Source organism: Globicephala melas, chromosome 7 (assembly GCF_963455315.2).
Source record: "Globicephala melas chromosome 7, mGloMel1.2, whole genome shotgun sequence".
Lineage (NCBI taxonomy): Eukaryota > Metazoa > Chordata > Mammalia > Artiodactyla > Delphinidae > Globicephala > Globicephala melas.
In genome coordinates, this window is record NC_083320.1 from 85,944,776 (window position 1) to 85,962,542 (window position 17,767).

The 17,767-nt window shown below is 39.3% G+C and overlaps 1 protein-coding gene across 1 annotated transcript in view; it reads right to left on the reverse strand.

The window, feature by feature from the left end:
• Positions 1 to 17,767, reverse strand: part of ARHGAP15 (Rho GTPase activating protein 15) — a 622,372-nt gene that overhangs the window by 12,666 nt on the left and 591,939 nt on the right. The window lies entirely within an intron of this gene.

Below are 17,767 nucleotides of genomic sequence, written 5' to 3' on the forward strand. Positions count from 1 at the left end.
GGCATCTATCAAATCTTCAGCAGTTTTCTAGAAAATTGTTTCCTTATTTAAAAGGTCCCAGAATAGCTGAAAGAGAATCACTTGTAGTTTGGGTGTCAGCATTCATTCGTCCACACTTAATTTTACTTTCTGAGGAAAAACAAGCTTTAGATGTTTCTCACAGTGACTTGACTCTAGAGGCTGCACAAATAGAGGCTCCAGGGTGAATGTGTGAAGCAGAGTGACAGGCTCCTCAGTGACACAGGGCAGGGACTGATGGTGTTTTGGTTTGGAAAAAAGAACAATTAGGGAAGCCACGATGACTGAAAGCAAAAAGCCATGATATGGAAGAAAAAGTCTATTTTCCTCTAGTAAATCCAGTTCCTGGAATTGGCCCAGAGACAAATTTCACCTCCATACGACGAATTAGAGTTATGAAAATAGACTAGACTCCCTCAAAAGATTCACAGTTATTATAGAAAATTTAAAAAATGTAGATGAGTCAAAATAGAAACTAAAAATCCCTGATAAGTCCATCACTTAGCTATTACTATTATTAATATTTGGTATAGATTTTTCCAAGTGTATACTAGAAAAATAGGGGGACTATCTATCAAGGTTATTAAACATTCTGCACTTAAAAAGAACATGAGTTCCCCATCAGGAGGCATTCAGAGATGTTCCAGATTCCCGTATTGAATGGCAAAGTGAATGACATTTAAAGTGTGGTTTGGTTTGGGCTTCCAGATTAATGACGAAAGAATGAACATTCTGGGAAAGTCAAACTATCGTTAGAGATGAGGTGGGATAGTATATAATAACTGAGGTTTCTTCCCCACCCTTCCTAATGCCTCTTTCTTTTCTCCAAGATTCAATCAGCAGCGTTTTGTCTTCAGTGGAGGGATGGTGCAACCGAAAAGCAGAGAAAGTGCTTTGGATTTTTGTAAGCTAGGGCATTTGAATTGAAAAGGACTCGGCCTAAGTGCCCTGGACTCAGAGTTGCAGCGATGGCTTAACCAATAGATTGGAAGGTAGATCAAGAGCCAGGCTGCCCTGCTGCCAGACAAGAGAAAGATTTCTCTGGATAGGTAGAAAGAGAGTTAAAAAGAGAGCTGAGACTTTGGTGAGGTCCCATGAATGTGGCCCAATCCTGAGTCCTTCTTATCCCCCTTCCCTGGGGATGCGGGCTGTTGGAAGGTTTGAGGATTCTGAGATCAGATAGACCCATATTCCCCTCCTTGGGGAAAACCTAGGGTTATAAAAAAATTCCAGACTTCCTCATGTTCACTGTATCAGGAATAAAGACAAATTACTGCATGGTGTATCTACGCAAGGGTGGCATAAGATAACTCCACAGTGTCTGTCTGACCAGTGACTGAAACCAAGACCTGGAATTGGAAGTTGGGGATGATGACAGAAAACCAGAAGGAAATGGAGACACGCCAGGACAGGTGACAAAAGCCAGACCCTTACTACCCTGCTTATCTGCTTTACTACCTTTCTCTAGTAGAATGTAAACATCTTAAGGACCAGGACTTTATCTGTTTTTGTTTAGTGCTGTATTCCTAGACCCAGATTAGTGTTTGGCACATAGTACTAGGTGCTCAGTAAATACTTATTGAAATACTGTATAAACGGATGCTCTCCCTGCCCCCCACCAAATGCTGAGGCCATATGTAGCCCTCCAGAACTAGAAAGGATCCAGGAAAATGTCTAGAAGTGTCTAGAAGACACTCTGAACTGACTAAATTTAAATCATTTCGATTAGGGCTCACAGGGGAAATTAGTTTCAATTGTGGCACAATATTTACATTTCTGGCACACCTGAGTTTCATACCTACTCCGAGATGATGAGAACACGAAGGCAGAGATGAACAGAGATAATATTTCTTGAGAGCTAGTTAAGGGCCTGTAAGTGTGCAGGGTGCCTTTCCTTCCCATGTATTATCTGACAATGAGATTCTAACATGTACCCAGTTTGAACAAAACTGGTGAGAGGAGTTTAGAATAAAATGTAATTTTTAACTGGTTTATACTATGGATGGTTGAAGTTAAAGATAGTGACACCATTTTTCTTGGCCATCTAAAATCTGACCATCAAATTCTATTTTAGGTAAAATGCTTGATGTATCTGCAGAAATACAAACCCCTTCAAAATGTTTATAATACTTGGCTTAAAGATAGAAACTATTTGTTTTGCTTTTACACACATGAATTTATAATCTGTAGTGTGGTGGAGAAATAAATTGTGCCAGTTTCTGCATCTGTCCTTGTACATATGGACGTCAGGCTAACTCATGAGTCTATTGTTCAGCACACACCTCTGTAATCACCTGTTATGACTCAAATCTAGACCTTTTTGTGTCTCTCTCAAGTTTCATCTGCTGTTATCCATGCTGAGTTTTCATTCTTGCACATACATTTTATCATAATATTATATGTTAGTCATAAGGTATAATAATAGAGATAAGAGGGATTTTGAATTTAAAACATTGTAAAATGTGCTATAATTATTATATATTAAAAAATTACTTCTATCCCACCAGAACTAAACCATGTGATTTGTGTGCTTTTAGTGAGTAAGGGGTGAGACTATAGGTAACCTAAGCTATTTTTAAGTGTATATGAACCAAGCATAAATTAAATAAAGTGACACCAAGGCTGAAATAATGTAAGCAAGCACCAAGTGAAACACTGCAGTGAATTCAAAATAGAGTAGTGTACTGCTACTGACGGTTCCCCTATCCTGACATGCTGACTTAATCTGGCATCAGGAAGGAAGAGAACAGGATAAAGACAGAGAGAAGGATAAATAGAGAAATGAAGATTATTTTTAGTATGATCATGACCAGGCCATTCATATTTCTCCTATAGCCTGGAACCAATCTTATACTTATTGGAAGGTGTGACCTTTAAATATTCCTTACTTGCAAAACGACAAATATTCTAGAAGCTCGGTGTTAGCTTGTGGAGGCATCTGTCCCGCTAGCTCTTTGCATGGAGTTTACTGCAGGGGGGGTGAAAATTGTAGATGAGCAAATGTGTTACTTATTCTTTACATTTGCAGACTTTAGGGTAAGTTCTCCTTGACAGCTCCCCGATTTCTTTAACGCGGCAAACCTTTAATCAGTCTAGATATGTTAAAATGTGATTTTTACAGCGAATTGACCTGAGTTGAGTACTTGAGTTGAAATGTGTATTTTTCACCCACAAAAGCTGACTTGGAGGAAAAAAAAAATCAGATATTCTATGATATACTTTGCCTTAGTGACAAGATGTTTTGGGGGAAATCATCCAAGCTTGAAATAAAATCTTTATTGAAAGTAATTCTACATTCATGCCAGTCAGATACATTGTAGGATTAGACCGGATATCCCAGGGGAAAACTACGGTATATGCACCAGGCAGAGTTGATTATTTGGACCTCCTGTCAGTTCTTAACTTCCTGACAATGGCTGAAGCATTCACAACCGCTACAACTCCGTTTTCAACTTTATTTTGAGAGAAAGTTAATACACTTTACCTTAACTACGCCAAATGTACTGGAAAATAACCCAGTAATAAGATACACCCCGCCTACCAAGTGATATCTGTGTGTAGAGAGCATTTAGCTGTGCATTTTAAGGAAACAAATACAAGCAGCAAATGACAGAAAGATATTGTGATTATTTTTTCTACTTAAACTTTAAAATTTTTCTGGCAAAGCCTCCTGTGTGCTGTCTTAAAATCAACAATGTATACATAATTATGGAGCCAAATAAATGGCTTTCATTGAAAATTTCCTTCAAATGGCAGGTGGGGGAGGCTTTTCAAATTATTATTGCTAGAATAATTTGGTTATCAATGTTATTTGGTGTCAAAAAGGAAGACACAGGTATGCCAGGTGACATTTTGGCTCCATTTAGAGAATCAACAACAGCCTGGGATGTCACTTTTGAAAAAGTCATAAAATTGTTTCTTTGGATATAATTAACACTGTGACTAAAGAAGAGAGAAAAAGGCATAATTTCAAATTTAGATTTATAGTCTGATTTCCTGTGAAGACAAAACATCCTTGTAGTTCTAGAGGAAAGGAAAAGACATAAACCCCAATAGATGTTTGATAATAACCATGTTCAATTTAAAAATTCAGAACTTAATTTTGTAACTCTCATCTTTTGGTTATATATTTTTAAATGCTTTGCTTGCACATTACCAAAGAATGAAAGCAAAAGTGTGAGGTGGTCCATGACTCACAAGTATAAGGAGAGAAATGATGACCTACTATCATGTTATAGAAAATGACAACATACTCCCCTAGACAAAGAAGTCTCAAGGTGAAAAGAATATGTGTTCTGAGAACTGTATTTCCTACCTAAGTAATGCATTGGTTAAAAAACTTAAGTTGAAAAAACTTTGTTTTTAAATTCAAAAGTTTATGAATGTCCTTCAGTGGGTGAATGGATAAACAAACTATGGGATGGAATAATGGAATATTATTTGATGATAAAAAGGAATGAGCTATCAAACCATGAAAAAATGTGGACGGGGTTTCCCTGGTGGCGCAGTGGTTGAGAGTCTGCCTGCCGATGCAGGGGACACGGGTTCGTGCCCCGGTCCGGGAAGATCCCACATGCTGCAGAGTGGCTGGGCCCGTGAGCCATGGCCGCCAAGCCTGCGTGTCTGGAGCCTGTGCTCTGCAGCGGGAGAGGCCACAACAGTGAGAGGCCCGTGTACCGCAAAAAAAAAAAAAAAAAAAAAATTTGGACGAATTTTAAATGTATGTTGCTAAGTGAAAGAGGCCAATCTGAAAAGCCTGTATGATTTCAAGTATCTGACATTCTGGAAAAGGCAAAACTCTGGAGATAATGAAAGATGAGTGGTTTCCAGGAGTTAGGGGAGAGGGAGGAATGACTGGGCAGAGCACAGAGGATTTTTAGGGCAGTAGATCTATTCTGCATGATACTATAATGGTGGATATATGTTATTATATATTTGTCAAAATCAATATAATATACAGCAAGAGTGAACCTTAATGTAAACTATGGACTTTAGTTAATAATAATGTATTGATGTTGGCTCATCAATTGTAACAGATGTCCCACACTAATGCAAGATGTTAATAATAGAGGAGATTCTGCATGTGTGTTTGGGGGTGTGTGGGGCTAGATAGCATATGAAAACTGTGTAATTTCTGCTCAGTTTTCTGTAAACCTAAATCGGTTCTGAAAAATCTATTAATTAAAAAAAAGTTAAAAAAAAAAAAAGATAACGAAAGCAGATTGCATTAATTCATGGTCCAGAGGTCCATTTCCCTGTTTGTCTATCCTTACGGGCACACACATTTGAATGGCTTTGCACTGTATGTCAGTCACCGTATCCAAAACCATATTTAAGTTTGTTTCTACGAGGAAGCCTTTAAGAATTGTATTCTGATCACTTCGTTATTTGCTTTCTTGGCATTTAAACATTCAGATTGTATTACATTATTGTTGACGGTTTATTTTTATCTCTAAGGTATTTCATGCACATATGTTTTATCTCCCTCAATTAGATTGCAGAATCTTTGAGTTTAGGTGATGTGTTACCTTCTACTTTACTCCTGTTTTCATTGCAGTAGGAAATTTGGGTATTCTATACCTTCCTGTTATTACAAATTGATTTTGCTTTATAGGTCACTGGCAGGTTAAATTTTTCCTCACCCAGATGTGTTTTGCTCAAGCAGAAAGTGAGCTGAACTGAACAAAAATGAGGTACTCCCTTATACTTTTCTATCTACAGTCAGAGCAAAGCTGTCCACAGCTACTCCTTTTTTTTTTTTAAATTAATTAATTTATTTTTTGCTGCGTTAGGTCTTCGTTGCTGTGCGCGGGCTTTCTCTAGTTACGGTGAGCGGGGGCTACTCTTCGCTGAGGTGCGCGGGCTTCTTGCAGTGGCTTCTCTTGTTGCGGAGCACGGGCTCTAGGGCGCACGGGCTTCAGTAGTTGCAGCACGCAGGCTCAGTAGTTGTGGCTCACAGGCTCTAGAGCGCGGGCTCAGTAGTTGTGGCACACGGGCTTAGTGGCTCTGCGGCATGTGGGATCTTCCCGGACCAGGGCTCGAACCCGTGTCCCATGCCTTGGCAGGCGAATTCTTAACCACTGTTCCACCAGGGAAACCCACAGCCACTCTTGTTAGCTTCTCTTTCTTAAGTCCAGGAGGGAAGTCAAGATCATCAGTGAAACCCTTGAGCCCTTTTCCATGTCAATCCTCTCCCTTTCTCCTTTCCCCTGTCTTCTCTTTTTACTTCTTTTGAAAAAAAAAATTACAGAGGATGACTGGAGAATTGAATTTGGAAATACAGCAATCTTATGTAACATTTAGAGGTATTTTTTTTTGGAAAAGAGAATTCAGTAAGTGCAAAATATCATCTGTGGATGCTCCGTTTTCAAAGGTTTTATGAGGTAGTGTGAAATTACTTTAGGTTAAGGTGTCAAAAATAGAATGCAGGAGTTATGAGGTTTGTGTTGAGCAGTCTTGCTTCTTCACAGAAATGTCTACATCATCCAAATGAGAAAGAATCCATCTCACTGACCTAGAGAATTGTGTAGACATCCCTGAGGCTTACTGACCCAACACAGCATAGGAACCTGGAGAAAAAGGCGATTCAGTGAGGAAGCCTTTGTCTCGTAAATGCACACAATTTTAATTGATGTAGAAGATCAATGTGTACAAAGAAACAGAAAGTCTGGTTTCCTCCCCTGGCTCCACTTTTTATTGCATGTAGGACTTTGGGGATTCACTTAGCCTTCCTCAGCCTCAGTTCCCTCTTTTGGAAAATCAGACAGTTGGGCTGGAAGAGTTCTAATGTCCTTGTTGAACAATTTAACGCTTAAAAAAAGCTTAAACTCTTTTCTTCCTCAAATTTGACATGATTTGTAAGGAAAGTTGACACGCTCGGAAACACATGGAAAGCATAGTACTCCACTGCAAAATAAGGAAACCCTAAAATTTAAGGGGTTGTAATAATATCTTAGGTATATGTGTACACGCTTTAAATATAATAGACATATAAAGGGTATGTATGTATATTTTTGCTATAAGGCATACATTTATTTATTAAAATAAAGAATGAAACAAAAAGGCAGACACTGGGAATTTTTAAGGAAACAGACACGAGCCTCCTGTTCTCTTGGAAGCATAAGGGTGTGTCTGTAGTCTGCATTTTTGTTTTCATAACACCTATAAAAGAATAGTGGCAATGGACCAACAGACCTTCTCTGGCAGAGATGACACACAGGTTTGCTTTACCTGGCTGATGGTGGCTGTCTGCTCCGTGGGGAAGGACCCTGAAGTTGAAAGAGTGATGTGACCAATCAATAATGTCTACATGGGATTTGGATGGAGAATGGTGGTGTATGTGCCAGGAATGTGCCATTCAGGGCAAAAGTAATTTTGAAAGGAAATCAGATACATCTATAGAAGAATTACAAAGCCTTCCTGGATGAGAAAGAATCTGGAAACTTGAGAGGCAAGCTGTTGGGGGCATTTGAACCAAGTTGCCCTTAAGTAAGTATAGAAAAAAAAGGGAAAATTGTAGCTGCATAGAGGTGTCAAAGTAGACGAAGAGTGAATTTAGATATATATGAGTTAAATTTTAAGGATAACTCTCTGAAAGAGATTTAAGGAAATATATACAAAAGATATAAATTGGTAGTCCTTTCAAATTAGAACATATACCTGCTTCATTTTTTAAAAGAAATTACTCAATATTTATAATATGTATTTCAAAAAACCCAGTTCCCAATGGATGTACATTACCCACCCCACCCCTATATTTTATTAACTCATAATCATCACAAGATCAGAGCTTTCTCTGGTTGTATATGAATACTGAAGAGAAAGTCATAGAAAGGAAAAATACAGTCTCTCTATGGTTAAAAAGATCTACTAATGTCAGTGGTTAAGTGGTAATTTTATTGAATAGTGATAATAGAGGGAAGACGTACAACGCTGTGGAATAGAAGAGGGTCAGTGGAATCTATTCATTTTGTGTTTATACGTTTGTACTCTTGCATGGCGCCTCATTGCCATGCCTTATCTGGGAGGATTACTAATATGACAACACTCCTGATTTATAGAAGCCCAGTTAGGTTAAACAGTTTGATTCATTTCAATTGGATAAAAAAAACTCTTGTTGAAGCTGAATTCTTGCTTTGCAACGAACACAAACTCACACTCATTATTACTTATGGTGCTTTTCTTTATGGATGAAGTGCTTCGCAGCCAAGTAGCAGTAGTCACCAGCTGATGACCATAAGGAAAGGCAAACACTGTCAGTGGAATAACATCCTCAGCCAAGTGTTTATGTTGGATGCATATACAATACATAACTGTTCTTAACTAATGATACAAAGTTGGCCTCCCCAAGTTTCTCCTTTTGTATTATTTCTTGCCACCCATGTGTTAAGCAAGATTTTCTCAGGACCTAAGCCCCACCCTAAAAGTAAGTTCGGCTTCTTTGCAAGCTGGATTTATTCCTTCTAGCTTCCAGGGGAATATCATACATCAAATAACTGTGAGTTAGTTGTACATACAATTGTGGTGATGTGGCTGCTAATGAAGTTTCCAGAGGTGGTTAATTTATGTACAGAGTATCTGAAGCAATGAAATGACCTGGTTAATTGGGCATTTTTTAATGTGGCCCTTTAAGATCTTTTGTTTATATTTTCTTTCCGAATCTATTGGTTTATTATATTCTCAATGAAAGCTTTTTTTTTTTTTTTCTTTTCCTGCAGGCAGGGAAAACATCTAAGTCTTCCTATTAAGAACTTTATTTTCTTTCTTTTCCTTGCTCCAACTTTCCTTGCTTTAAATTTTCTCTAACCTACAATTTGGAATTTTCTCTTCAATTGGCTGAAGTAATGTTTTACTGGCATTCCTCTGACCAGATATTCCCTTGATATGTTCAACACCAAGCTGAAAGATCTGGCCAGCCGCTGGGACAGAGGGAATGAGGCATTGGTACATTAGGAGTGAGATGAAGCCAGCTAGATCAGACAGAAGCTGGTGCAGCCCAGACCATGGCTCTAGGGGCAGAGAGAAGCTACCAGAAAGAGTCAGTACTGAGATCACAAAAAGCTAAGCAACACAAGTTGGCAAAGTAGTTTTTAAAAGGCTACAGCCAGGGGATGAGCCATATTTGCAGCAACGAAATGGCAACTGTCTAAGACAGTCAGTGTGTCAGTCTAAGACAGATAGACATGGTCAGGAACAGCGCTACTCATGACCAAGGTATCAGGCCCTCCAGTCGAAGTCTCTGCCCCTATTTTTCTAAACCTCAAGTGCTGTCTGGCAAGCCATCCTCTCTCTGATAAAGGAGCTAATGTTTGTTCAGTCCTTGCCTTGTGCCACTCAAATGCATCATCTTACTTTTTTCCTGACAACAGCTTTATGAGATAGGTACTATTATTATCCCCATATTAAAGATGAAAAACTTGAGGCTCATGGAGGTTGTCCTGTGTCACACAGAAACGGTTGTGCTAAGATTTAAAGCCAGGTCCTCTGAGTGCAGAATATGAACTCTTCTTACATTGTTATCCCTCTGTCCTTCTCATACCTCACTGGTTCCTCTGTTTGCTATTCTTTCCCCCCAGTCCTGGGTCTCTTTAGTTCCCAATCAGATAGCCCTCATCTCTGTACCCAGAGCTTTGAGCGAGCCTTTCCCCCCCCTTGCCCCAGTCCCAGCTCACTTAACCCCAGCCCGGGTAAGAGCCCCAGGCCCCTTGCTTTCCTGGCAGGAGAATAAAGACAGCTGGCAGTGAGAAAAGCTTGTGAAGGAGAATATGAACGCAGTCGTGGTTATGGCTTTGCTGTCTGAGAACTCCCTCTGTCAGGGAACTGCTTTGGCTTCCCACACTTGCTACATGGACAGATGTTTTCAATTATTATCACTGACAAGCCTCCGGGCCAGGTTCCTTCTGATTGGCTGTTACAGGACTCAGAGGGGACTAAAGGAAACTGAGGCTAGGACACAAAACACCTCAGTCATCACTTTAATCATGTTTCTCCAAAGCAACTGGTTGAGTTGGACAGTTCACCCAGAATTGGAATCCTTTTGTAAACACAGACTCAATTTCCTTTTAAACCTTTCTTTCATTCTGGTTTCAATTTTTCTGCCCGTAGTTTTTCTGACATTGTAAGAGAGTGAGACATTTGTCATTTCTTTACCAGTTCTTTCCTTTTGTTGTTCACCCAGAGTTTTGGGTACATACCAGAGTATAGTGGGAGTTGTGACTTAGTGAAATTTAACCTGATACTACTAGACTTGGCATTGCAACATCATCTGCAAAAATGACCTAGGTCTGATCTGGAAGCACAAATATCATCCAATGTTTCCACCTATAGTGACCTGGGGAATGTTCTACCCTAAGTCCAAAGCCACTTCTCACTTAAGTTTTGCATCAACTATAGGAGCCGTTTGACATATCTGTCCTGCATTACCAGGACTGTTGTCTAACTTTCTAGCTAATCATTGTATCAGCCATAATTACCCTGATTTCTTTTCCTTACCATCTCTGGTGTGTCCTAAGGAAATCCAATGATGAACTGATCCCAAGAGAAATCTGAGGGAAGCCTTGGCATGGTTGAAAATAGAAAAGAATGTAGACATGGCTCTCAGAAGCAACCCTGACCACCCTCTCTTCTATGTTCCTTCTTCTTCAATGGGATTAGTTATATTTGATACCACTCAGCCTCTAACTTCTCATTATTTATTCCTTCCTTCCTATTTCTATAATTAGAAGGGAAAATTAGACTGTCAGGTGGATTAAAGCTTTCTAAATTCATTTTTATTTCCCATTCTGTCATTTATCTGGTTAGAAAAAAAATGTATTCAAGATGCTCCAGTGTTTCTGCATATTAGTTTTCATGTTCTTTTGATGTCCTGAAGTTAGGTTTGTGTGTGGTCCGTCATGCTCAAGTCTCCAAACTGCCTTGTCTCTGCTGCCATTTTAAAACAATAGCAGCAGACACGCAAGTCACCAAACGTATTTGGTAAAACAGACAAAATCCACAGACTTAATCCTGAAAGCTGGAGTCTCCACGTTGATTTCTGAAAAATGTCTCCTTGACTTTCAAACCACACTCTGTATTTTAAGCCCAAAGGTAAAATATTATAGGATGTTAATTCATCCTTTTCAAAAAAGGCACATGAGGGTTAAAACATATGCTTTCTTCTTCACTCAGAAAAAAATTCACTCCAACCTTTTGGGGAGGGGAAATCACATGTAGCTCTAAAACAGCTGAAGCTAAAAACATCAAAGTTGGCATGACTTCAGTTATCACTGAATCAGGAAGATCAAGCCAAGTTTTTGAAGAAAATGGTTGAGCATTTTAAAACTAAAAGAAGTTAAAATGCTCTTTCTGAGCATGCTCGTTGGGAGGTTTTAAAATATTTTCTTTAGGTTGGCTTTATTTTGCTCATCACTTTGGAGACATTTCAACAAAAACTATCTAATTAGTCTTTATTAATATTGTTCACTAATGCCCTAGCCAAGGCCCAAGTGTCTGTCACCTGCTAAGGTGATGTTTTCGCCATGGTTGCCAAGGGACCACTGCTACTCAGCAAGGGTGAGTCGTCTTGGTCTTTCACGTTTTTGTCGTCGTTGGGTTCAGGTATTTGTGGTGGGACAAACACGGGGGAGGGTAGAGGGACAGGGTGTTGAAGCAGTTCCACAGCAATACAGTACATTGAATATAGCTGCTAGATCCTTGCCTGTTTTGACTTTTTCTCTCAATTATCCACAACTTCAGTATTTCCCCCCCAAAATGGGTAGGATGGTTTGAGTATTTGAAAAACAAGAGGCAGTTTAAATCAACTCCCAAGCACATAAATATGGTCCTTGAAATGGAAACTGAACAGACCCTACGTTCATGGTTTTCTGATAGAATTTCACTCTCTTTTAGGCACTCAGTAGCTCATGCTGTGCTTCTGACAGTTTGGGGGTCTGCATTTATTTTTCAATAAGACAGTCACTGCTTTTGCTTTACCTGGGATGAGATCAATTGACAGACCTGCAGGATCATTGACACGGAGCTTGTTATCACCGCCATCCGATACTGTCTCAAGATGTAAATTTCTCAAATGGTATCAACAGCTTGGTGAGAAGAGTGCTTCTTGCAGCAGAGCCCTTTTACTAGTTTCAGCACTGCAGTTTCAGGAATTTCTTTACTGGAGCTCTCAGTGAAATCCTCCAATAGCGTTTTTGAATCGCAATATCTTGCATGTATAATGGCCCAAGGGAATTGCCTCACTGGTGAGATTACTTCTACACCTGTCTAAATAGCATCAGATCTATAAATTGTCAAGAGGAAAGGCAAGAGGTAGGGTCTGACGTGACTGTTGTTTCTAATATGCTGTCAGACAGTGATAGCCAGAAGGGCCAGCATAATACAGGGTATCCCAGTAGACTATCTGCAGGTCAGTTTAGATATATTAATCCATTCTTAGGTAAAAAGGAGGTACAATTATGCTCAACTTACAGATTCAAGTATACTGGGGAAAAAGTCTTATTTAATAGCTGGTAGCAGAATTCCTCTTAAGGGAAAAAAATCAGTTTTTCTTTCTTTCTTAGCAAAACATTTTTTTTTTTTTTTTTTTTTTTGCGGTACGCGGGCCTCTCACTGTTGTGTCCTCTCCCGTTGCGGAGCACAGGCTCCGGACCCGCAGGCTCAGCGGCCATGGCTCACGGGCCCAGCCGCTCCATGGCATGTGGGATCTTCCCGGACCGGGGCACGAACCCGTGTCCCCTGCATCGGCAGGCGGACTCTCAACCACTGCGCCACCAGGGAAGCCCAAGCAAAACATTTTGATGGACCATTCTGGAAAGATAATCCTTAGAACACAGCCAGAAAAAGAGATAAACAAATTCTCTGTATAAAAAATGAAATGGACTTATGAAGGTTGTGTGTAAAAAGAAAGAATATGAAAGAAGGGTGTTGGGGCAGAATTACACATGGTGGAAAGTTGGAGGCCAAATGGAAGAGACAACCCACAAAAATTTCCTAGTGGAGGGTGTAGGGAGAATGACCAAGGTAGTAATAGGAATGCCTATTACTGAAGGTTAAATTTTCAATTATCTGCTAGGCTGGGTGTGATGTAATCTTTCCATCCTCCAAGAATTTTCAGTAAATGTCTACTAAGTGCTATGTCCTGGAGTGAGCTTTTGGAAAGCAAGGCAGAGGAATTGTTAAGATAAGGGAACACTGGCAAGTGATGAGGCAATGCATGGGTTGTGGTTTCAGCCAAAGCAGGAAATCAAGCCAGAAACAACCAGATGAAACATAAATCCTTTCTGATAACCTGAGAGACACCAGGTTTCTAATTTCATAAGGATTGTAAGTTTGAACACGTTATTTTAATTTGAGTAGGAATGATGATGCAGACTGACAAAGGGTATTTCCTTGGGATTCCTGGTGCCATGTCTTGCCTGCCTCAGCTGTACCCAAGTTTCTTCTAAAGGGCCTATGCATCCTGCTAGTTCACAGATTTCAGGATGCAGCAGGACTGAGCCCTATGTGCCCTGTTTCCCCAAGTGACCCTTCCATTTGCGGTTTTGATACTTGGTTCTGCCTTTCAATTCCCCCCCTCAAGGACCAGAACCCGGCTCTGAACACTAGAGGGGTTGCTGGGAGACTGGACTCTATCACCTAATATTTGCCAGCTTCTTCTGCTAAGGTTGTTGTCTTTTTCTGCTCTCCTAAGTATACCTGAACCACTATTATTGCCTCTCCCCAAACACGGTTTACAGAGCCTTCCAAGATAGAGTCTGCATGAACCTGGGCTCTTTTAGTCTCATTATGTGGATCAATGTTCTTGACTTGAAAACCAGCAGTGGCCTTCTGTTACCCATTAGGTAAAATCCCAGCTCCTTATTAGGATATATTAGCCCCTTCATAACCTGTTCCAGTGTCTTTTTCCAGTACTCCCCATTCAATGTTCTCAATAAGCACTCATCAGAATATTCCTTTTCCTCCCAGTGAGTAGACCTGGCCATGTTTTTTTATGGCTGTTTGGACCAAGGGTAGAGGCTTGAATCAAGAAATGGGACCAACCAGAGTGCCTTTCTCAGCATTTAAACTTGGTTTGAAGAAGGACATTCCAACCTTTGCAATGCCTGTTAATATAAGGTCTTCACAGAACAGAGCACGTGATTTGGATTGTGTAACTATTTCAATTAATACATTAAGAAAAACTAAAAAAGGTGCCTTGGCTCAGAACTCTTTTTCTCACCAAAAGTAATTATGAAATTTTAAATTGTTATTTATACCACAATGTTCAAAATTATAATGACTACATATGACATAGTTCACATAAGTAGTGAAATTAGTTGATCTCCATGATATTCGAACAGAGACCTGGAAGTTCAGATCTAAGGAACTGACCTGGTTTCAAGTCATCTTTAATAGTGAACCATTCTATACAAGGTCAGTGTCTGCTGGGTGGCCGGTGATTACTAGAGAAAAATCTAAATCGTCTAAAATACAGTTGAGGAGTGGAAGAGGCCTTTAATGTTTAGGACTCTAAATTACCTCACAGACCACCAGCGAAAGGCACGTGTCTTCTGAATTTGACCAATTCTATATGACAGCTTATTTTCTTTCTCTTTTTAAATGTCTGCTATTGATATTTATTAATATTGTAATTATTTGCCCCGGGCTGGGCCACTCCAGCACCCATCCCAGGGCCCGCCCCTTGTTTTGCTCAGCACCCTCCCATTGGTTGAGACTTAGCAGTAATGATAGCTTATTTTCTACTCTGATCATAAAATTTTAACTTCTTGAGGCATGGATTGAACTACTTCTAATGCTCTTCTCAGCAAAAGTACCTGGTTACAAATAAGAACTTCATTAGCTTTTAGCCTTTAATGACTATTACTTAAAATTTAACACAGAGTCATTAATCTCCCTCAAACCAACAATCTTATTAAAGTATATATGTTGTCCATGCTTCCAATTTTTGTGGCACTCTGATTTTGAGGTTTTCAAGACAGTAGACAAATAGATTTCAAAAATCATCATGAGATCACCATGGAGAATGGGAAGAACAGTCTCTTAATTTCATGCATTAGGACAGGCATATATGGGAAGCAACTTCTAATCTTCTTTTAGATTCTACCCAGTTGTTAGTGTCATTTCAATGTGTGAGATAACTTTCTATTTTTTCCTTCTAAGAAATGAATATATAACCTATTATTTAAGATTAGAGTTAGAAATGGATTTAGGGCAGCACCAAGTACTAATCCTTCATGTTCTACCATTTTCTATTCACGTTACATTTTTGCCCGGTACATAGTTGTGACTATAGAATAGGAAAACTGACCAGAAGGCAGGCTTAAGGTTCTGGTTATAAAGTTCTGATCATGTCACCTATAGAAGTTTAAAAAATACAAGTTAATATGGGACACATTTTCAAGAATCAGTGGCATTGAAGAAGATAAGAGCACGCAGAAGACCGCTACAGTACTGCAGAGGTTCCGGTGGCTCACTTCTACTTAACCAGCTCTCTATTTCCTCTGTAAAATATACTGACCAATGCCCACAACACACTGAATGTTCACAGCTAGTTAATGACTCTCAACTGTGCACATCTGTTCCCACTAGAGGAAAGTCCCAGGAGAGAGTCCCAAACAAGTTTATACCATTTGTACTTATTATTGTAATTACATAATTTAATTAAATATTATGTAAACTGATGAAATATGAGAGCAAAAAGGAAGACAGTTGCTTTGGGGAACACTTCTTTTGAAGAGAAGATAAATTCTACTAAATCTAAACTGACTAAAGGATTTTCTCTGAAGATGGGGTAGGTCTGGATGAATTCTCAAGGCTTTTTCCAAATCTATCGTAATAGATATTTCTTCGTTTTTAAATTTTGTTTCCTTTTGGATTTAGTCCCAAGTTCTATTTCATATGATAACAGCTGCCAATTACCATTTCCTGAGCACTTACTATGTGCCAGGTACTGTGTACAATGGTTTGTTTGCATTATCTCATTTGATAAACACAGTAATGACTATTAATTATTGAACAATGACCTTATGTGCTTGGCCTTTTGTTGAGCAAATTATAAATATTACCCATTTAATTCTTACAATACACCGATTTTTAGATACGGAAGCTAAAACACAGAAGGAATGGGAACTTTGTCTACACGTACGCAACTAATAAGTAAAAGAGCTGGGATTGAAACTCAGCTCTATGTAACTTCAAAACCTTATCTCTTGTGACTACACTATACTACTTCCACATAGAGGCTCTTTAAGGAGCTGCCTTATTTATTTTTGTAGCCTCAGTGCCTAGTTCAGGTCCTATCTCACTGTAGGGACTCACTAGTGTTACATGGATGAAGGAATGCATGCATGGATGGGTATTACTTCAGTTTTGCTTGCTAGGCCTTGATGTCACTTTGCCAGAGAGCACGGAAGAAAGACAGGCAACATTTCTTATTCGTAGACAACAGTGCTGCTTAATGTGACTTAGCCTCCGTGTACGTCTCTCATTGATTGAAATACTATTATATTCAGATATAGGATAGTTGTGTTGGGGAAATAAGAGGTTGTAGTTACAATTTACTGTTGTGGACAAGTGGATTATTTTTTTTTGTCTTCCATGCATCTTTTTTCTTCCTTTTGGGGGAAACCTCTCGCCCACTCCCAGTCTCTGTGGTGTGAGTGGAGTTGACCCAGTCCCTGCCTCCAGGGTTGGGCTTATGTCCCAAGTCCAACTAATGAGAACCATTCATTCCTCTGCCACAGTGAATGGATCAGGAGCAAATACGGAATAAATATGGGATCGAAGCCAGGCCAAGGAGAATTGTTCCTGGGAATTTTCTATTCCCACGGCAAAAGAGAAACATACTTGCCCCTGAGGATGCTAGGCTGATACGATACAATACTGCTGCTGCCATCTTGCTGCCAGGAGGAAAGATTTTAAGCGAAAACGAAGCTAACCCAAAGATGAGCAGAGATTAGAGATGGAAAGAGGCAAAATTCCCGGCAAGATACTTTGGCACTTGGATCTAGTCATGCCCAAAGTCATATCTAATCCTGGAACTTTAAGTTAAGTAATCCAATAAATTCTCTTTTATACCTAAACAGTTTGAGTTGGCCTTTGTCACTTGCACCGAACTTTAGCATGTCTTAAGAATTTATAGAAGCCTAAGAAATGTTTTCAGAGTGCATAATTGGGATCAAATGGATTGATCCAGAAACCATGGCTTGCAAACGTTTAGAGGAGAAAAAGAAATTACACTTAAAACAAAGCAAAGAAAAAAAATTAAACACAAAGCTGAATCTAATATCTGGCTCTAATATCTTAGCTCTAGCTAGTGTTTTAACTTTGGTGCTTAGTAACACTCTTTTGTTCTTTGATTTAAAAGAAGACTAGCTAATCTGCTAAGTAAAATGGCTTCATACATAACATTGCAAGATCTGAATTTCTTGGAAGTCTTCAGAACAAGTCAGAATATGCAGGGGGAATACCCCCACCATGTTTTCAAATGAATTCTTTAATTCAAAACTTCTTCAAGCAGCATTTTCTTCCAGCTCACTTGCAAAACACACACTTGTGTATACACAACCATGCAGAAACAGAAATCCATTCGGGTACAATCTAACTTGTAATCAAGAACTACTAAAATAGGACCTTATCATCAGCACAGCACATCCCAAAATGTCTTTGTAAAATAAATCAAATTATATGAGTTAATTGATTCCAGGCAACATCAGCAAGTGCAGGTGGAGACTGAAGAGCAGGATGTTTATTAATG